Source organism: Vigna umbellata, chromosome 5, assembly GCF_029865625.1.
Source record: "Vigna umbellata cultivar VRB3 chromosome 5, Vumbellata_1.0, whole genome shotgun sequence".
Taxonomy (NCBI): Eukaryota; Viridiplantae; Streptophyta; class Magnoliopsida; order Fabales; family Fabaceae; genus Vigna; species Vigna umbellata.
This window is the reverse complement of record NC_142169.1, coordinates 36,909,620-36,928,508: the sequence shown is the minus strand read 5'-3', so window position 1 is coordinate 36,928,508 and position 18,889 is coordinate 36,909,620. Positions and strand designations below refer to the sequence as shown.

The 18,889-nt window shown below is 34.2% G+C and overlaps 2 pseudogenes across 1 annotated transcript; both read left to right on the top strand.

The window, feature by feature from the left end:
• Positions 1–514: 514 nt before the first annotated feature.
• LOC124820009 (hydroxycinnamoyl-CoA:piscidic acid hydroxycinnamoyltransferase pseudogene) lies at positions 515–2,387 on the top strand (annotated as a pseudogene).
• A 3,949-nt stretch (positions 2,388–6,336) lies between these two features.
• LOC124820012 (fatty acyl-CoA reductase 3-like) lies at positions 6,337–9,582 on the top strand (annotated as a pseudogene). The gene is made up of 5 exons (XR_015786759.1): positions 6,337–6,489; positions 7,351–7,618; positions 8,088–8,215; positions 8,387–8,554; positions 9,131–9,582. The product of XR_015786759.1 is annotated as a fatty acyl-CoA reductase 3-like (transcript).
• Positions 9,583–18,889: the final 9,307 nt, after the last annotated feature.

Here is an 18,889-nt window from a genome sequence, read left to right as displayed (position 1 = left end):
TTATAACGTTTTTTCTTGTAGTGAATGTAATCACAATCCAACAATTATTAGTAACCCTAATTTGTTTTAAGTTAATTAATGTTAATGGTAATTTTATAATAATCAAATCATTCGGTACATCATTGATAGATGACCATGTTTCTCACGTAAATCTGGTCGTGTGTGGTTATACATGTACAAGTAATTTGTTTTTAATAATAAATTTTTTGAGAAACTAACCAAAATATTTTTATTAAGATAATTAATTATTATTTGAGCTAATAAATTAATTACGGAACACATTATCATGAGAATTACTCACTAATCAAATAAAATTCAAGTTTTTTCAATATAAACTTAGCATAATTAATATTGATAAAAAACCTGAAAAAAAAAACTTCATACAATTTTGTTAAAATATTTATTAAATATTGATCTATACTTTCCATCTAATATTCTAAAACAGGAATAAGAAAAAACATATATATGAACAGTATCTATCAACTAGAAGTGCAGGGATAAACAAACAGTCAATGCATCTTTCCTGTCAACAACAATAAAGTAATCTAATAAATAGCTTATTAATTTCGTCATATCACAACCTGTCCCTACATTTATTTTGACAGTCTGTTACTTTCCTCACATTTAACCCTCACATCTAACCCTGAAGCTAGAAATTTGCTCCATTTCTCGCATTTATTTTCTTTTTATCCATAAGTTTGCGTATTGAAGAGACTTGAAACGTGTGGTTATGTGATCCAAGCATTTATTTGTTGGTAACTGCTGTAGAATCGTGTCACACTCTCTTTCTCTCTCTCACACACACTCATATATAAGCATGGACATGCAATTCTAATAGCACGCACCAGCATAAAGATGGTAGCCATTGTTGCTTCTTACAGTGTCTTTCCGAGTAAAGAAACTCCCAAAGTTCAATTATGGTTATCAGATAGTGACCAAGTCGTGCGTTCAGGTCACACACCCACTATCTATGTATACCAAGCAAAACACAATGATGGCACCACCCAGAGGTTGATAAACTCTCTTGCTCAGATTTTAGTGCCCTACTACCCACTTGCTGGCAGGTTGAGCTTAGCAGAAACTGGTCGAATTCAAGTGGATTGCAATGCCAAAGGAGTCACTTTTATTGAAGCCGAAACCACAAAATCATTGGCTGATTATGGAGACTTTTCACCTTCTGATTCTGTCAGGGAGCTTGTTCCAAAGATTGATTACACTCGACCCGTAAAGGAAATTCCTTTGTTGCTTGTGCAATCCACAAGATTCCATGGTGGTGAAGGTTTTGTCATTGGAGTGGCTTTCTGTCACCCTTTGGCTGATGGGTTTGGTGGCATTCAGTTCATCAATTCCTGGGCAAAACTGGCTCGCGGAGAGACACTTGAGCCAAATGAATTGCCCTACCTGGATAGAACAATACTCAAACTCCAACACTCATCAACATCACCGTGCTTTGATCACCCCGAGTTGAAGCCTCTACCACTAAAACTAGGAAGCTCTGACATCAACGCTGAGGAAAGCAAGAAGACAAGGGCTGTGCTACTGAAACTGACGCAAGAACAGGTGCAGAAGCTGAAGAATGAGGCGAATGAAGAACCCTTGCAAGAAGGGGTGAGAGCTTATAGCAGATTTGAAGCTATTTCCGGTCATATATGGAGATGTGCAAGCAAGGCTCGTGAACTTGAAGAGAAGCAAGAAACGGTGGTTCGGTTCAATGCTGATATCCGTAGCAGACTGATTCCTCCTCTTCCTAGGAATTACTTTGGGAATGCTTTGGCAGCAACAGTGTCACCGAAATGCTATGTTGGAGAAATAGTGTCAAAGCCTTTGAGGTATGCTGCAGAAAAGGTAAGAGAAGCGATTGAAAAGCTTAGTAATGAGTACATAAGGTCACAACTGAGGATTGTGTTAGGAGAGGAGCAATTGGATTGCATAAGGGGTTTGTTCTTGGGAGAAGGAGAGCGTAGAAATGTTCCTTTTGCAGGGAATCCGAATCTTCAAATCACAAGCTGGATGAGCATGCCAGTGTATGGAGCAGATTTTGGATTGGGAAAGCCTGTGTTTTTCGGATTGGCATATGATGCTACGCAAGATAGGGCTGTGATTCTTCTGAGCCCAGATGGTGATGGATCCATTATTGTCTCCATGCACTTCCAAGAATCACATTTGGAGCTTTTCAAGAAATTGTTCTACCAGAGTTTGTGAAATTGACCCGCATCACCAAAACTATATTCAGCTTGGCACTGCCAACTTTTATACGTAATTATGATAATGTTGTCTGTGGCTTCAGTTTACTTTCGATTCTTCTTTCTTCTTCACACAGGATGATGTTTTTATCTGAAAATTTAGGAAAAAAAAAAAGACGGTCTTAAATTGATTGATTAACTCAAGTCAAGTTATCTTCTTGAGTAGAGGTACTTGGTAGGTATTTGTGAATTTTTTTTATGTTAGAAAGTAAAAATAGTAACTTATCTCCTTGTTTTATATATAATTAAAATTAAATTAGTTTAAAAGCTATTTAAATTTTGTGATAGGTTTTCGATTAAGGTTGGCGTAATTACACCATTCAACTTTTAACGAAATAGTTTTGATTGATAATTTCTTTCAATTCGATCAATCAATTTTCATAATGTTTAGACAATCTGATATAGTGATTCACTGTTCGGCCTAACAATCGACCATTCAAATATATTATATACAAATCTTTTTAGAAAAAAAGATGATTGTAAAATAAGTAAACTTTTATATTTAAAAACAAAAAATTTAAGAATAACGAAGAGTAGTGTCAAATTAGTGTGGAAAATAATTATTGATGTGAAAAGATCATTGTTCGAAAATTTACTAACGCTTTACGCTTATCTCTTCAAGTTATTTGCCATATATAATTTGGATTAATTTTGTTAAAAGTTACTCTAAATTTGAATGATATAAGTTTCTGTTCAATTTTTTATTTTATTAGATGTTTAAATTTATATTTTTTAATTAAATTTATATTTTTTTAATATTTATATTAAGGTTTAATTATTCGCTAAGTTTCTATTTCGGGTAAGAATCTCATATTGATCCTTTTCTTTTTCGGTGTCTCAATTGGATCCTTATTTCTGTGAAAATTGCAACAATTACACTCCTACCATTAAATTGGACCCAACAACATTAATGTAAGGTTGATGTAACATGCTGATCTTCATTTTTAAACGACGTGCTCACGTTATTTACTAATAGAAAAGTCTGATGTGAAATTTTTTTTTTTAATTAAAAAATTAAAAAAAGTTAATTACACAAACTTGGAAATCAAGAGAAATTGGAAATGTGGTTTTAGGGTTCAATCGGAATTAATAAGAGAAATTAGAAATTTTGTTTTAGGGTTCAATCACAACAGAAATTTGTGAATCAATCAAAACAAATTGGAGATTTGATTTTAGGGTTTTGGTTACGCGAGGGTTTCACAAGTTAAATCGTGATGGTGGCACGATTTGAGATTTTAGGGTTTTTGCTAGTATGTGTTTTGGTTTTGTGAATCGCGAGTAGAAGATGAGAATTGATGTTGGCATCGCGTAGTCTTGCGACTTGTGTGCGATTCATGCACTAGTGCAGTCAGGGGAAACGACAACGGTTATTTTCGCCAATAGACAGTGGTTCATGAACCGAGGTATATTCAAGCGAGGCAAAAAGTCTACCACTTTTGGCCTCGGCTCAGAACCGAGGCATAAAAGGGATGGATACTGACTCGGTTCAAGCTAACCAAAGCATTAGATTTCTGAATTTTTTAAATTTTTATTTCTCAGGACTTTATGCCTCGGTTGGGTCAATAACCGAGGCAGTATGTCCCAATCTACTTTAATATCACTTTTATCTCTATTTATATATTCATAGACTAAAAAATATTTATTTATCATAAACGTAAGTTATATATATATATATATATATATATATATATATATATATATATATATATATATATGAAAGTAAAATATATTTTGTACAACACACGCCAAATACTAATTAAAATGCGTTTAATAATTCAATTTGGGATTGAAAAAATACTTTCAAATTCTTTTTCTTATATTTACTTCTCAATCCTAGTATCCAACAACACAACATTCCAATTCAAGGTAACAGCAAAGATATGCACAACATCTCTAAAAATTAAGAATAAAACATTATTTTTAGATTCTTAACTTTTCATGTGTGCATAAAATTCCAAATCAAATATATCATAATACTTTGATCTAAGTTTGAGAATTACTAAACCATGTCCATTAATAATAAAATGTCTAAATCTAGAAAGAAAAGGAAAAGAAAATGTCTAAATCTAAAATGTCAAGTGATAAATTTTTGCAGGGTGTGAACTTACCGTGGCAGCACCAACGACGATGAGAGTGGGGTGACGGTAGCAGCAGCTACGAAGGTGAGAATGACAAGGACGATTCGCAGCGGCGACGACGAAGGAGTCGCAGCGGTGACGACGGAGGACTCGCAGCGGCGACCACGGAGGACTCGCAGCGGCGACCACGGAGGACTTGCAGCGGCGACCACGGAGGACTCGCAGCGGCGACCACGGAGGACTCGTATCGGCAACGCTGGTGGAGGCAGCCCTTAGGGAGAACGACGGTGGTGGCGGCAAAGAGGAAGCAGCAGCGGCAACGCCAAGAAGAAGAACCGAAGAAGCAGAAGCAGATGCAGTAGAGCGCGAAGAGAAATAGGAAGAAGCAGAAGCACAGCGCGAAAAGAAATAAGCAAAGTCTGAGAAATTTGAAACTAATAAACGATTCTGTTTCGGTTTTCCAGAAAACTCGATGCTTAAAATGAAATATTTGAAGCCTATATATGCTTCGGATTAGGAAGGAATCGAAGCTGAAGAGAGTTTTGACACCGGCTCCACCGAAACCGAGGTGGTATCTCATGCTTTATGCCTCGGTTCTATCACAAACTGAGGTAGTATCAGCTACTCATAAAGTTTTCAGCCAAAGCCTGAGCTCTCGTACCAGTCGTATCAGCTTTTCATAAACGTTTAGGCACCGGTTCTTCACAAAACCGAGGTCGTATCTGGGTTCTGTTTCGGTTTTGCATGCAACCGAGTCCTATGATGTCGCGTTAATTACATCTCTGCCACCGCGTTGTAATAGACAGCGGTTTGGTGTGAAATGAGGCATATTGTGCGAGTTCATAAACAAATATTGTACTAGTGATGGTTCTTCATGAAACTTTTGTCATTGTAGAGAAAAAAAATTCTCTTACCTCTACCAGAAGAAATTCTGGCATATATACTTTACCCTTTATGCAAGTTATGGACCTTTTGTTTTAGTCATATGTTCCATGTAAAATCAACCAAAAAGTGTCTTTCCTTATATCTTCTTTAAGAAAATAATTTCATAGGCAATTACACCTGTTACAATTTCATTATGTGTGTTAATTCTTTCAACCGTGTATTATGATTTCAGATATAACTCCTGCATCATCTTCCTCTGAAGAAGAAAACGAAAAAATGATTTTGTCTGAACCAACATCAGAAGCTGAGTGGAAGGCAGAAGCATCATTGAGAACAATTTCTGAAAGTAATTCCCAATTTGTATGAACCCTAAAATCAAACATCCTTTTTCCCAATCCCTAATTCGAACAAAGTATGCAGTTTAATGTTTAATTAATTTTTACCAATTTCTTTTAGGTTTAATCATTTTTGAGGTCCCTATTTATGCAGAATCGTCTCAAATAGGTCATTGGATTATTTTGGATCTCAATTAGGTCCCTGTTTCTATAAAATTGAATCAATTGAAACCTTGGAGTTAATTGGACTAGATGTCGTTAAAATTTTTGTCTCGTGGTATGGTGACTACGCAAATGTTAACCACATGGCAGAGAAAGCTCGCATTACGTGTAATTTACAAAAGAAAAAGTAAAAGATTAAACCTAAGTAAAATAAATAAATGAAACAAAATAAAATAGAAACAGAACAAGCAAAACAATCCAAGCCCAAATCTTTTATGGTTCCTGATACTCAATCAAAAGAGAAAGGCAGCTTCTCAAACCCTTCCTCAGTAGATACGCCATAGCCATCGCTAGGGCCAGCAAGTTTTTGGCCAGCCGCCACCCTTGCCACTAATCAGAGCCATGAAGATTGTTGATGAGCTTACCCATATCGGAAGCGCCATCGTTCTTCGTGGTAACTCAATTTCTCCATCATCCGCTACACACACAGAGCCACCATGACATCATGGATCTCACGCATGTGCCGTTCACTACAATAAAAGCGCGTATTACCGAAGGCTTATTACCGACGGCCTTTAGGCCTTCGGTAATGTATTGATGAAATTAAATATCGAGGGCTTTTGCCCTTCGGTAATGCCTGATGCCTCATCATACGTGAACCACATCTTCATCCAGCCATTCTCTCGAGAAATCCACCCGCACACATCTCTTTTTCTCTCGAACCTCCGCTTGTCTCCGATCCATATTTCGAGTTCCTCTGCCTCAAATCTTCATCCACCAGCCACGGTTAGTCTCTAGATCTTCATTCTCCCGTACATTTCTCCCTTGCCTCAGCCTAATCCACCATAGAATCCACATTTCACCGATTAAACCTATCCTCACTGATCTATCTTCACTTTTGCCCAATTAAAACCTCTTTTCATTCCATTCCATCGATTCAATCGTGGAATCCTTTCTCTCCACCGATCAAAACGTCCCAAATCCACAACCCTAGAATCTACACCGATCAAACCACTCAGTCTAGGGTTTGCCTCCGTTGTCCATCATCTGATGTTCTTCTTCTTCGATTTGCTCGATCTGTGACAGTTTCCATGGTTCCTATCAATCTGCCTCGACCTGGAGCTATCAAGTGGTATTCAGAGCCTAGGTTAGGCACATCTGCACGGAGCTAAGTATTTTCTTTGCCTTTCCATGTTGTCTTCGATTAATTGTCTTCATCTGTTTTGGTCTTGTATTGATTCAATCTGTGCGTTGGTCGTTCTCCATTTTCTGCGTTGTAAATCTGTTTCGAGTCATTTGTCTTGAGTGTTTGTCTTCACTGTTATGAGTTTCGTGCTTAGGATTCTATAATTTTGTGTATGTGCGTTTTGTGTGCTTTGAGTCAATGTTTCATCATTTTAAATCGGTGCATTCTATTTTTGACTCAAATGTTCTTTTGAAATCCAAGTTCAGTTTTGTCTAATGGTCATGTGTTGAGTAATTAGCTGATGCAGTTTTCTTCAATTGTGCTAAAATCATTGTCAATCTGCTTTGAAACTGTGTTGGTCTGATTCAGTGATTTACGTTTGCCTTATATCAACCAAAGAAAGGCAGTGAGATGATAAATCTAGCCTTGATGTGAGCCAGTGCATATGCACAAATTTGTAGGTCCCAGCAGACATGGTGGTGAATGCTATGCTAATGGCCATGGTGGCTCATGCAAAGCAGCCAAGTGATATCATATACCACGTGGGTTCCTCTGTTAGAAATCCACTCACGTACAAAAAATCTCCAAGACTTTGGATTAAAATATTTCACTGCAAAACCATGGATAAGAAAGGATGGCTCACCAGTCAAAGTTGGCAAAGTAACTGTGCTTACCAACATGAATAGCTTTCAGAGATATATGTTCATTCGTTACCTCCTTCGATTAAAGGTTCTTCTCCTGTTTATCTCCCTTCCTTAGTCATCATCAACATACTTAAATATCAAACTTTTCATAATAATTAGTTCATGGCATGCCCTTTTAAGCTTCATGTTGTTTTCAGCTAAAAGCTTGAGCTTTTTACTTCATAGAACATAGGAACGATTCATGGGTTTGAGATATGTAAAACAAACTAAAAAAATGAGAACTTTTTTAAAATCTTCCTTTTTGTGGCTATCTCAAGCAATTAGTACATAGCAATTACTTAACAAGGTTGTTTGACAATGAAATGACCTATGATTAGTGTGAAAATTAATGTAACAGAGACAGTATGAAACTTAAGTTGTTTTTGGGGTGATTAGTTCATTACATGGTATTATAAACTTCATGTTGTTTTCCACTAAAAGCTTAAGCTTTTGACATGATCGGTGCATGACATTCAAATTCTTGACAAGACTTTGACAAATTTTCCATCAAATAGGGACTGGAGCTGGCCAATGCTGCACTTTGTCAGTATTTTCGGGGAACATATCTTGAGCTGCATAGGAAGATCCAAGTTGTGATACGGATGGTTGAACTTTACATACCCTACATGTTCTTTACGGGCGTGTAAGTGTTTGTAAACTACAATAAAAACTTTACATTCTTCAGATCTAATGCACATTTTTTAAGTCTAGCAAGTGTGTTAGTCACATAAGCCAACATAAACACACCACATTAACATGTTTAGTTATTGAGTTTATGAGGTATTAACTGAGGCAGAGAATGTTAATTATGCAGATTTGATTATATGAACACAGAGAAGTTGAGAATGACAGCAAAACAAAGTGGGACAGAGACAAATCTGTTTTACTTTGAAACAAAAGATATTAATTGGGATGATTACTTTATGAAGACCCATATTCCTGGAATTGTCAAGTACATTTTCAAGTGATGTTCTACTTATAGGTAATTGCTGAAAGTAGTAAACTTTATCATGTTTAGAAAAACTTCTCCATAAAACTTACAAAAATAATAAGGTAAAATGAATTTGAGTTTTTCTGTAAACTGAATCGGTTTATATAGTTCCACTTAAAGAAAGGTTAAATGGAAAGAGTTTTAATCAAAATGTTGAAGCTAAATTTTCATCCAATGTTCTCTTTTTATTTTTGTTTAAGTTTTTACGGAGAAGTTTATCAAAAACATGTTTAAGTATAATATTGTGCAAGAGAGACAGCATTGGTGCTATTTATTTTTCAAAATCAGTGTAATGGGTACTGGCTAAATGCTAATTAAGTTTGGAAAATTTGATTAAGTGTAGCAAATATCATATATGTTTTGCTGCCTTCTGCAATTAATGGTCTCCAATGGAGTCTGTGTTGTTTTTATCCTTTACAACTTTGATACAACAGATGTTCACTAACATGTTAACATGGAAAAGAAAAATTCTATAAGAAAATTAAGGGAGTGTTTGTTTAAACTGTTTTTGTTATGCAATTTGTTGGATTATGTGAATTGCTGAATCTGGTGTGAATATTTGTGCAGATTTGGGTTGATGAGAATTGGAAAACTTGTGCAACAGGTTACAATTGAGAGCAATCAGGCACCAATTGAACAACAAGACCGAGAAAGGGAAGTTCTTATTGCCTTATATATTTTTGTACAATCTGTTTTAGCTATAAGGGAATATTGATCGAAGCTTTGCTCATATGTCTTGTAGGATTGGACAAAAGATAGAAGCTTGAGGTTGTCAAGAAGCAATAGTGGAGGCACGTGAATACTTCAGTAGAAGTCGATCTGGACTATGGCCGTAACTGAACTAGTACCAGACCGGAACATAGGATTGATTGGGTTATTTTGTTTTGTTTTTGTGTAATTTTGATTTGTAATAGGCTTGTATTAGCCTATTGTAGTTTTAGCTTTGTTTTGGAAGCTAAGTATCTTATGTAAAAGAGTACAAACATATTATGCAATATCATTTGATATCTCCTTTTCAACTGTCATTTTCCAGTAGAAATATCAGTGGTTAGTTTGACTTGATGTCATGAAAATTTTCATAATCTACACTAGTGGAATAAAACTAGAGCATACGCCTTTGACCTTGGTAATTACCGAAGGGCAAAAGCCGTTGGTAATGTTTAGAGTTGTCAAATGAGCCCCTTTAATAAGATTTGGCCCTAGTCCATGTGGGTTGGGGCCAAAAAAGCCCATAGGGCCAAAAAAACACTTTATTAAAAAAGCCCACAGGGCTAAAAACCCATAAACCCTATAGGCTTTCTATTTTACAAAATTTAACGTCCAGAAACATAATATTATCATACAAGTAATCACAAATCATGTGTATTTTTTATCCAGCTTTCATTTTATCTTTGTTAGTAATAACTTATAACCATAATTGATTCATGTGTAATTATATTTTTTTGCCAATAAAATTAATTTTCTACTTCATAACTATTTCTATATTAATTAGTTTAATAATAATGATTTTATACAATTATTCCTTAATTTTCAAATTTTGTTTTGATAATTTTCTCATATTAATTTGACAATTCAGATATATCAACATAAAATAGGTTTAAAAGTTAAAAAATTTAATTTAATTTGTAAAATTTTGATAGACTAACGAATTTATTTATAGATGGTAATATACTTTGTCACTAGTTTAAATCAACATCATTCGATTAAGATTTGTGATCAAAATTACATTATTTTTAATTGGTGTGAACATGTTAAAATTTTGACTTAATAACTTTTTAACTTTTTTAATTTTCCAAATTTAATAAAATTAATATTTATTATTTATAAAGTTATATAATTCTTTTAAAAAAAATTTATGAAACGTATAATTTAGTCATTTACATCAATTTATATATTTTTTATGTCTTTTCATATATTTTATATTATATTCATTTGTCTTTTTTATTAGTTTCTTATTAAGAGACATTGATGTAATTTATTTATTATTATAATTTTTATTTATTTTATATGTTAATAATTAAATATAATAATAATTTTAATTTTAGTGTTATAAATTATAATATTATATTTATTTAAAAATATTGTATCTATTATTTAATTATTTTTTATTACAATCGGTTCAATTATGATAAATAATTCAATAAAAACAATCTTTGTTGGATAAAGATAAGTCTGATTTTAAAATATTAATTTAATCTAAAAGGTTAGAAAAAAATCTGATTTTATAACCACTAAGATTACATCTAGATCTTGTATACTAACATATATGATATTTATAACAATTTTGCCTAACAAGGATTTTCACTAAAAAGTTATTTCTTTTATTACGTGAAATTAATTTTAAACTTTATAAAGTTTGTGGTTTAATTTTTTAATGTATATATATTTATTCAAAACATTCAACAAAAGAATTTTATATTACAAACTATAAAAAATAAAAATTTTACACCAATATTAAAAATTCATCCAATCAGTAGATTTGAATTTAAAATCTATCCATAATTAATATTTCAAATATTTATATAGATATCAGAATTCGATTATTGAAAAATCGAATTTTGAACTGTGTTACTTTTATAATTTATTTTTTGAAATTTTTTTCATTTTCTTTTAAATGAAAATAATAATAAAAAATTTCTTATTTAACTTTCCAAAATAATAAAATTATATATTTAAAATATACTTATAATTAAAAAATTATTTTAAATACTTTTTTATAAAATCAATATTTATACATTTATATTTAATTAAAAATATATTAAATATCATGTAAAATTTAGAAATTATTTAACTTGTAAAGTAAATAAAAGAAATAACTAAAAAAATATTAAAAGTGAATTAATTTAGTTTGGGGGCTAGCCTCATCCTAACCCTACCCCAGCCCACTTTATGTGAGGCTTTAGGGGTTGGGGCTTTTAAAAAGCCCCATATTAAATGGACTAGAAAATTGAGGCTTGATTTTAGAAAGGGTCAGGGTCAACCCATGGGCCAAGGGCTCAAATGACACCTTTAGTAATGGTTACCGACAGTTTTTTGCTGTTTCCAACAGACTCAGGCCGTCGGTAATGCCTTCTTTTTTGGTAGTAATTGACGCCACCTTCCTTATGCTCTTGATTCTTCTTCAACTTCTTCTTTGTATACCTGATTGTCTGTTATAAAAGAAAAGTTCTTTGTGTGCAAACCTTGGTAATGGTAAATTTCATGGGTCTTAGAGATCTTCTTTCTTCTTTTTTTTATTTAATTAAACTTGCAGGTGAAAGATGATGAATTATGAATTAGAGTTTGTTAGTTAATGAGTTGAGTGCAGATAATAACGACTTTCAGAAAATGGATAATGATGAATTTGTTTGAGTATTGGTCCGGGATAGGTTTGTCTGATAGTCATGGAAAATGGATTCTTTTTTTTTCTTGTGATTGGGGTGGAAGGAAATGAAGTGAATGATGTTGGGTTCAAGGAAAAAATTGGGGATAATAAATATGAGAATCCTTTGCCCCTCGTTTCTCAAGCTTTTCCTTTGTAAAATTGGGTGTTGATAGATTGCAGATGAAATATTGAGGGAGTAGTTTGATTGGAATCGGAATTTGCTTCCCCTTCCCTCAGTTCTCTCGTGCCCTTCTTAAAAGGAATAAAATAATCACTGAAAATGGTGTCGGCATGCCTAATTGGAGGATTAAAAGTAATGGTGAATAGTTATATCAATGATGAAGAAAACCATAATTATTGGGTGAAAAGTAGTCGACGAGGACGTGGAGGGAGAGGACATTTTTTTAGGGTGGGGAGGGTGAGGTTCTAGTCGAGGAGGGCGTTCATGGTGCCATTGTCGATGTCGAGCACGGTGATAGTCTGGAGGCGATTTACCTCATCGGTGAGGTGGGTGAGGGTAAGGTAGTGATTAAAAGTGGAGAAGCCGGGTAAGAATGGTCCTTCAACATCCTGTTCGAAGAAGACATCCTATCATGAATTTAGGAATTTAATGAAATCCCAATTCTTTTTCATTACACGTAATGTGAGCTTTCTCTGCCACGTTTTTAACATTTGCGCAATCACCATGCCACGAGACACAAATTTTAATGTCGTCCAATCCAATTAACGGCAAGGTTTCAATTGATTTAATTTTATAGGAACATGGATCTAATTGAGATAAAAAAATAATACAAAAACCTATTTGAGACGATTCTGCATAAACAAGGACCTCGAAAATGATTAAACCTTTCTTTTATTAAAAAAAAAGACACGTCAGAATCACATACATCAAATAAGAAACTCCACGTCATCAAAAAACGAAGATCAGCATGCCACGTCAACCTTACATTAACGCCATTGGGCCCAATTTAACGGATGGGTGTAATTGTTGCAATTTTCATAAAATAAGAATCCAATTGAGATGTCGAACAAAAAAAGGACCAATATTAATTAGTGATGTGATTTTTATATTATAAGAGTGGCAAAAGGAATTAAGTACATTCTTGATTGACCTGTCAAAAAAATGGAACGAGCGACACTTGCTCATGTGATTGATTTCATTGTAAAATATTTTCTACTATTAGAAAAGAAAATCAATTTAAAATAATATACAAAACCTGAAATCATGCTTATATGCAAGTTTTTATAAAAAAAAGTATATATTAAAAAATAGAAATTGTATAATATGATCGTTTGGTCAATCAGGGATCAGTGATTGATCAATTTAAAGTCCCATAACAGCCAGTTGGGAAACCAAATAGTCAAATTAAAAGTGAAGTTAACAATAAGTATAGTTATATTAATCCTAAGTTAGATGATTATTAATTGGATCGTAATTAGGTTAGTATTAATCAGAAGTTCATTTTGAAATCTATAAATAAGGTTTATGGTATTGAGGTAGTTGGTTACATTGATTACACATTTATTAGTAACACGATCATACATTCACTGTCAGAGTGCCTTCTACGTATATTAACCTGATTTGACCGAACCACAATTAGCACGGAGTGAAGGAAGAGTCTTGATTCGAACTTGGAATTTGAAGACCACGGTAAAAAATAGACTTAAGACCAACCCCTAAACCGAGAAATGATATTTCTAAATATAATTAATTTCTATTAAAAAAATTAAAAAAGAATATGAAAACAGCTTCGAAGCATGATTTTAATATGAAATTTTTCAATTCATCTCAGAACTGTGGTTAAGAGTACAATTTCTTAATCTTTTTCAAGATTTATCTGTAAGTTTTTTTTTTAATTTATTTGTTTGCACAAAATCAAGTAATATTACATCAATTTGGTAAAAAAAATCGATACTATGTTCTCTTCCTCGTGTAATTATAAGAAGGGGTGGTAAAATAATTAATATGTATTCTCATGAAGCTTATTTTGTTGGTATTAAAACTTGATGTATATATATTTCTAGTCTTGTCTAGATAGTCTATATACATATTCGTTTAGTGTTTATTGTTAAACTCATTTAGTTAGTGTATGAATAGAGTCGTCTAATTAATATATCTGCATACTCGTTTAATGTGTATTGCAAGACTCGTTTAATCAAAGAATGAAAAAACTCGTTTAATGTGTATTAATAGACTCATATAATTTGTGTATGGACAAATATATGCAATGTATATTGCCAAACTTGTCTTATGAGTGTACGGAGAGACTTGTCTAGTGTTTGTTACTAGAGTAATCTAATTAGTGTATAGACAAACTCATCTAATGGGTATTCCTAGACTCATATGATAAATGTGTGAAATAATTTGTGTAATGCCCCCAATTTTCACGGTGTCACGAGTTATTCAAAAACGAGTAAATATTTAAACTTTAACTTTGTGCGGAAACGTATTTTCAAAAATATCAATATTTAACATCATATTTTATTTCAAAACATATATAATAGTTCTAAAAACATTTGTCCAATAGAAATAACGAAGGAAATCAAACAACTTTAATTACTTTGTCTAAAATTCAAATGCAATAACTTTGAATAAAAACTCCAAGTTTTGTCATCTCTTGAATCTATCATGTCTTAGCATCATCTGTAACATCATCTACTAACGTATAACGCATTATACGATCATCGTCGATAATTTCATTTACAAACACACAACACAAACATGTATGAGGTAAGCTACTGATAAAACAATCATAATAACATAATATAAACATACTGATTAAATCAACAATAATCAAACACATCATACATATTAGTAATAACAATAGGATTCTTAATCCTCTAACATAACAATTCAATCAAAATGAATTACTCGATCCTCGATCCTCGATCCTTGATTCTCAATACTTGATCCTTGATCTCTAATACTTGATGTACTCACTAGCACCTCACACATACACCCTTGGTCTATCCACTCATTAGCCCCTATACTAACTACTTACTATAACTATTATAGTAACATCGTTATCACATGGCATCACCTGAAGCATCTAAACCACTATGATCACCATCATAGATACACCACCATCATGATTATCCCAATCATGAACAACATCATGAGTATCACTAACCATAAACACCACCATGGAAAGAATCAGTTACACTCTTGTACCCTACCTCACCGACTATAGCCACTTCTACAACTCCATCTAAAGATTCCCCACACAAATACATCTGAGTAGTCCCGCAATCCAGCTAAGGAACATGTAATCTTGCCACACAAGGACAAGGAAGACAACTTCACCCCCACACAAGGAAGGCTCAATACCCGAATAACCTTTTCAATGCACATAAGGCAAAGGAACCACCTATCCGCAGATAGCACCAGGATTTATTAGGTACAACAAGTAGACTTATTCTCCACTCTCATGCTCATCAATCACATAATCCAGTACATCCCAACACTCATTCATACTCCAATTCATAATCATAAGTCAAAATTGATCCTAAACATGCCTCTTACTCTCATTCCTTGAGTACCAACGCATTCCACTGCTTCTTAGGCTTGAACCACATCCATTTTCATCAAATTCGTCATTTTCCCCAAAAATACACTGTGATAATCTGATACGTTGTCGTTGAAGCTATCAACTTAATACTACTTTTCAAGGCAACTTCAGTATTGCCAAGTAGTATCCAAGAAAGTAGATAGGGCTAAAGTAACCCTGAGTCGTCTCCCTACGAACACATAATTGCTTTCAAATATCTGACTCTTATGAATGTTATGCAATGCTTAAAAGCAATGGTTGAACAATGTTTAAAGAACAAATAGGAACCTTAAAAATAGTTATGATTAAATAGGTTAATTCCACCGCTTTTCAAAGATAGATTCATCATCGGTTATTCACGAATAATTGTTCAATTGTTTATTGTTTAAGTTTCAAATTAGTTAAAGTACATTCTTAATTAATTTGAGGGCGATCATGCATTTAACCAAAGTAAATTCTCAATCAAATGCAAAACCTTTCTAGATTATTCACAATAAATTCAACCAAAGTACATTCTCAATCAAATTCTATTGTGTTTAATCATGTCTATTCTTAAATCTGCTAACCAAGTTAAAAGTTAATCAATCAAAGTAAATTCTCAATTGATTATAGTTGAAATTATTACTACCAACCAAAGTACATTCTCAATTGATAGTAAAAACCATTTAATCATATGAAAGTTCCTAAATTAAATCAAAGTAAATTCTCAATTAAACCTAGAAACCCTAGAATTCATACAATCAATATGCATGTAGATTCAAACACATTATGATGCAACAATCTTTACTTTTAACAAGATAGAGAGATGAAAGACATAGAGAGAACAACATAAATCAATAATTAAAGTAAACAATTGCATTAACTAAACGTAACCTCATAATCCATCATGGAATTACAGCAGAATAGCCCTAGATGCTTAGCTCTCCATGAATGGAGTTGAATACAAGATGAAAGAAAAGTGAGAGGAGTATGAGAGAATGAATGAATTGAAGTCCCCCCTGGGTCTCTTTATATAGGGCTTGATTGGGCTTGGACTCTGAATATTCAATTGACAAAATCTTTTATCTTATATCTTCCAAATAACTAAAAGATTTAGATAATTATAACATTATTTGGAAGATCATTTCTGTTGATATTCCCAAATTACATTAATTCAACAACTGAATTTTATCTTTTAGCTTTTCTGACTTTCCAAAATTTCACAAATGCTCTGAAATTTCCTCTATCTGCACTTTAGTCCCTTCAGAATTCTCCAAAACTGCACAAAAAGCCATGTTGACCAACCTTGACCAGATTTGACTCAATAATGACGCACCAATGGGATCTTGACACGTGTCAGGCTCCTCCCTACCCAAAATTAAGGTTTAGATTTGGGGAAAGGGCTTGCCCTTGCGTTTCCGCTTCCATCGCTGTGGTTTTTCTGAGTTTGTTGTTTGTAGGAGCGGTTTTGCGGTTGATGGCGGGGAAGATGAAGATCGTGGCGGGCTGATGAAGAACTCGCGATGAAGGAGGAGGAGTGCGCGACTGCTTCACGACGGCATGGAGATGGAGGTTTCAGAGCGGAATAAGTGGTGGTCACGGTGGAAGCGCGATTTGCTTCTGGTTTTTGTTGTAGTTTTCTGGATTTGGGTTAGGGTTCTTGCAGGTTTCGAGAATGAGGTGCGGCAACCATGGAGTTAGGAGGCTCGCGAAGTAATGGCGGCTTTGGGTGGCATTCTACAGCGGCGTGATGGTGGTGATTTCGGAGGAGGCGGCAAGGTGTCTCGCGAGGAGATGTCGTGATCAGAGATGGAGAAGAAGACGATGACTCTGTGCGATGGCGGCGAGATGTTGGTGATGCAAAGACGAACTCGCGAATGGCAGCTAGAAAGTCGCGCCTTGATGATGGCTGTCCGGTGACAAAGCGGCGCAGTGGCGCGATTCTGACGATTTGGTGGTGGCGGCACGAGCGAGACGAATGAGATTGGTGACGCTGCTGGCGACGAGGGTGGTCGAGCAATGGTAGCGCGAGAAGCGGTGGTGGCTATCCGGTGACGGAGTGGCGCGGCGGGAAGGTGGTGGCGGCTAAGGTTCTACTTGATTAGGAATTAGGGTTTCATGGGTGGAAGATGATGATGTGGCGGAGGAGGGTGATGTGGCAGTTTCTCAATGGTCAGATCTGTGTGTGGAGGATTTGGACACATGGCAGAATCTGGTGAAATCTGATTTAAGAGGGGTAGGAATAGGAAACTTAGGGAGGTGAAGTAGAAAAGCCTTAGTGTTTGGGCTTGGTTGTTGGCCTGTTTCAGAAATAGGAGTGTATGTAGGGATTTTAGGAGGTGCAAGGGTAAAGCCTGTCTGTTTGGCCCATCTGTACATTATTTTCCAAATAAAACCTGATTTTGGGCCTTGAATTGCCATTTGGACCAATAGAACTTATAATTTCAGCTGCACAAATAAACGTAAGAACATCCAAGAATATCTTATGCACTAAAACTCACTTTTTACGTCTCTTTAATTCCCAAACCCAACAATTCCAATCATCACAAATCCTCTTTAAATCAATCATTCAAGCACATGAATTTCATCAAAAATTTAATTTTAAAGCATAAATGTGGACATAAATATGCACTCATCATAATCCATTATACATTTTGATAATAGATTATTTCGGTGAAAATCACCCAGAAACATCACACAAGAAGGGATAATTGGTTATCATAAGTGATAATCGATTATTCCCGCAACCAGACTCAATATCGATGCGCAATAGTCGATCGATTATCAGCAAAACGAAACACATCCTAGATATAAATAAAGTCTGCAAACACACATCCAACAACCCTAAATCACGAGGAAACTCCCCCAAAACATCATTCATGTTCAAGCATCCCAACATATCCTTGTGAACATACTCAAATACATACATCATAACACTTGAATCATCTAAATTCAATCATTATACATATTATAACCCAAACAACACAATTGTAACGCATATGATTATTACCACACCCTTACACATACATTTGCATGGAAAACCCCCAAGCCTCATAACTTTATTTTCCCTTAGCATCAAACCCTTCGTTAGGATAACCCAACAACCATACATACATTTATACAGAAAACCTAACACAAATATTACATAAACCCTATGCACATGCATACATAAACCTTTGCCCAACAAGAGCAACATAACCATACTCATAATCTTATAAACATATATCAACAAGGATTATTAATCAAAATAACCAAGAACACATATAACATACAATAGTTAACAAACAAAGATAGACTTCCTCATACCTTGACCAATCATACGGCTTTGTATACACTTTAAAACACCATCAATCTCTAAGGTTTCTATAGGTTTTCCTCTTCTCTCCCAAAATCACCTTTCTTTCTCTCTCTCCGTATCTCTCTCTTTTTCATTTT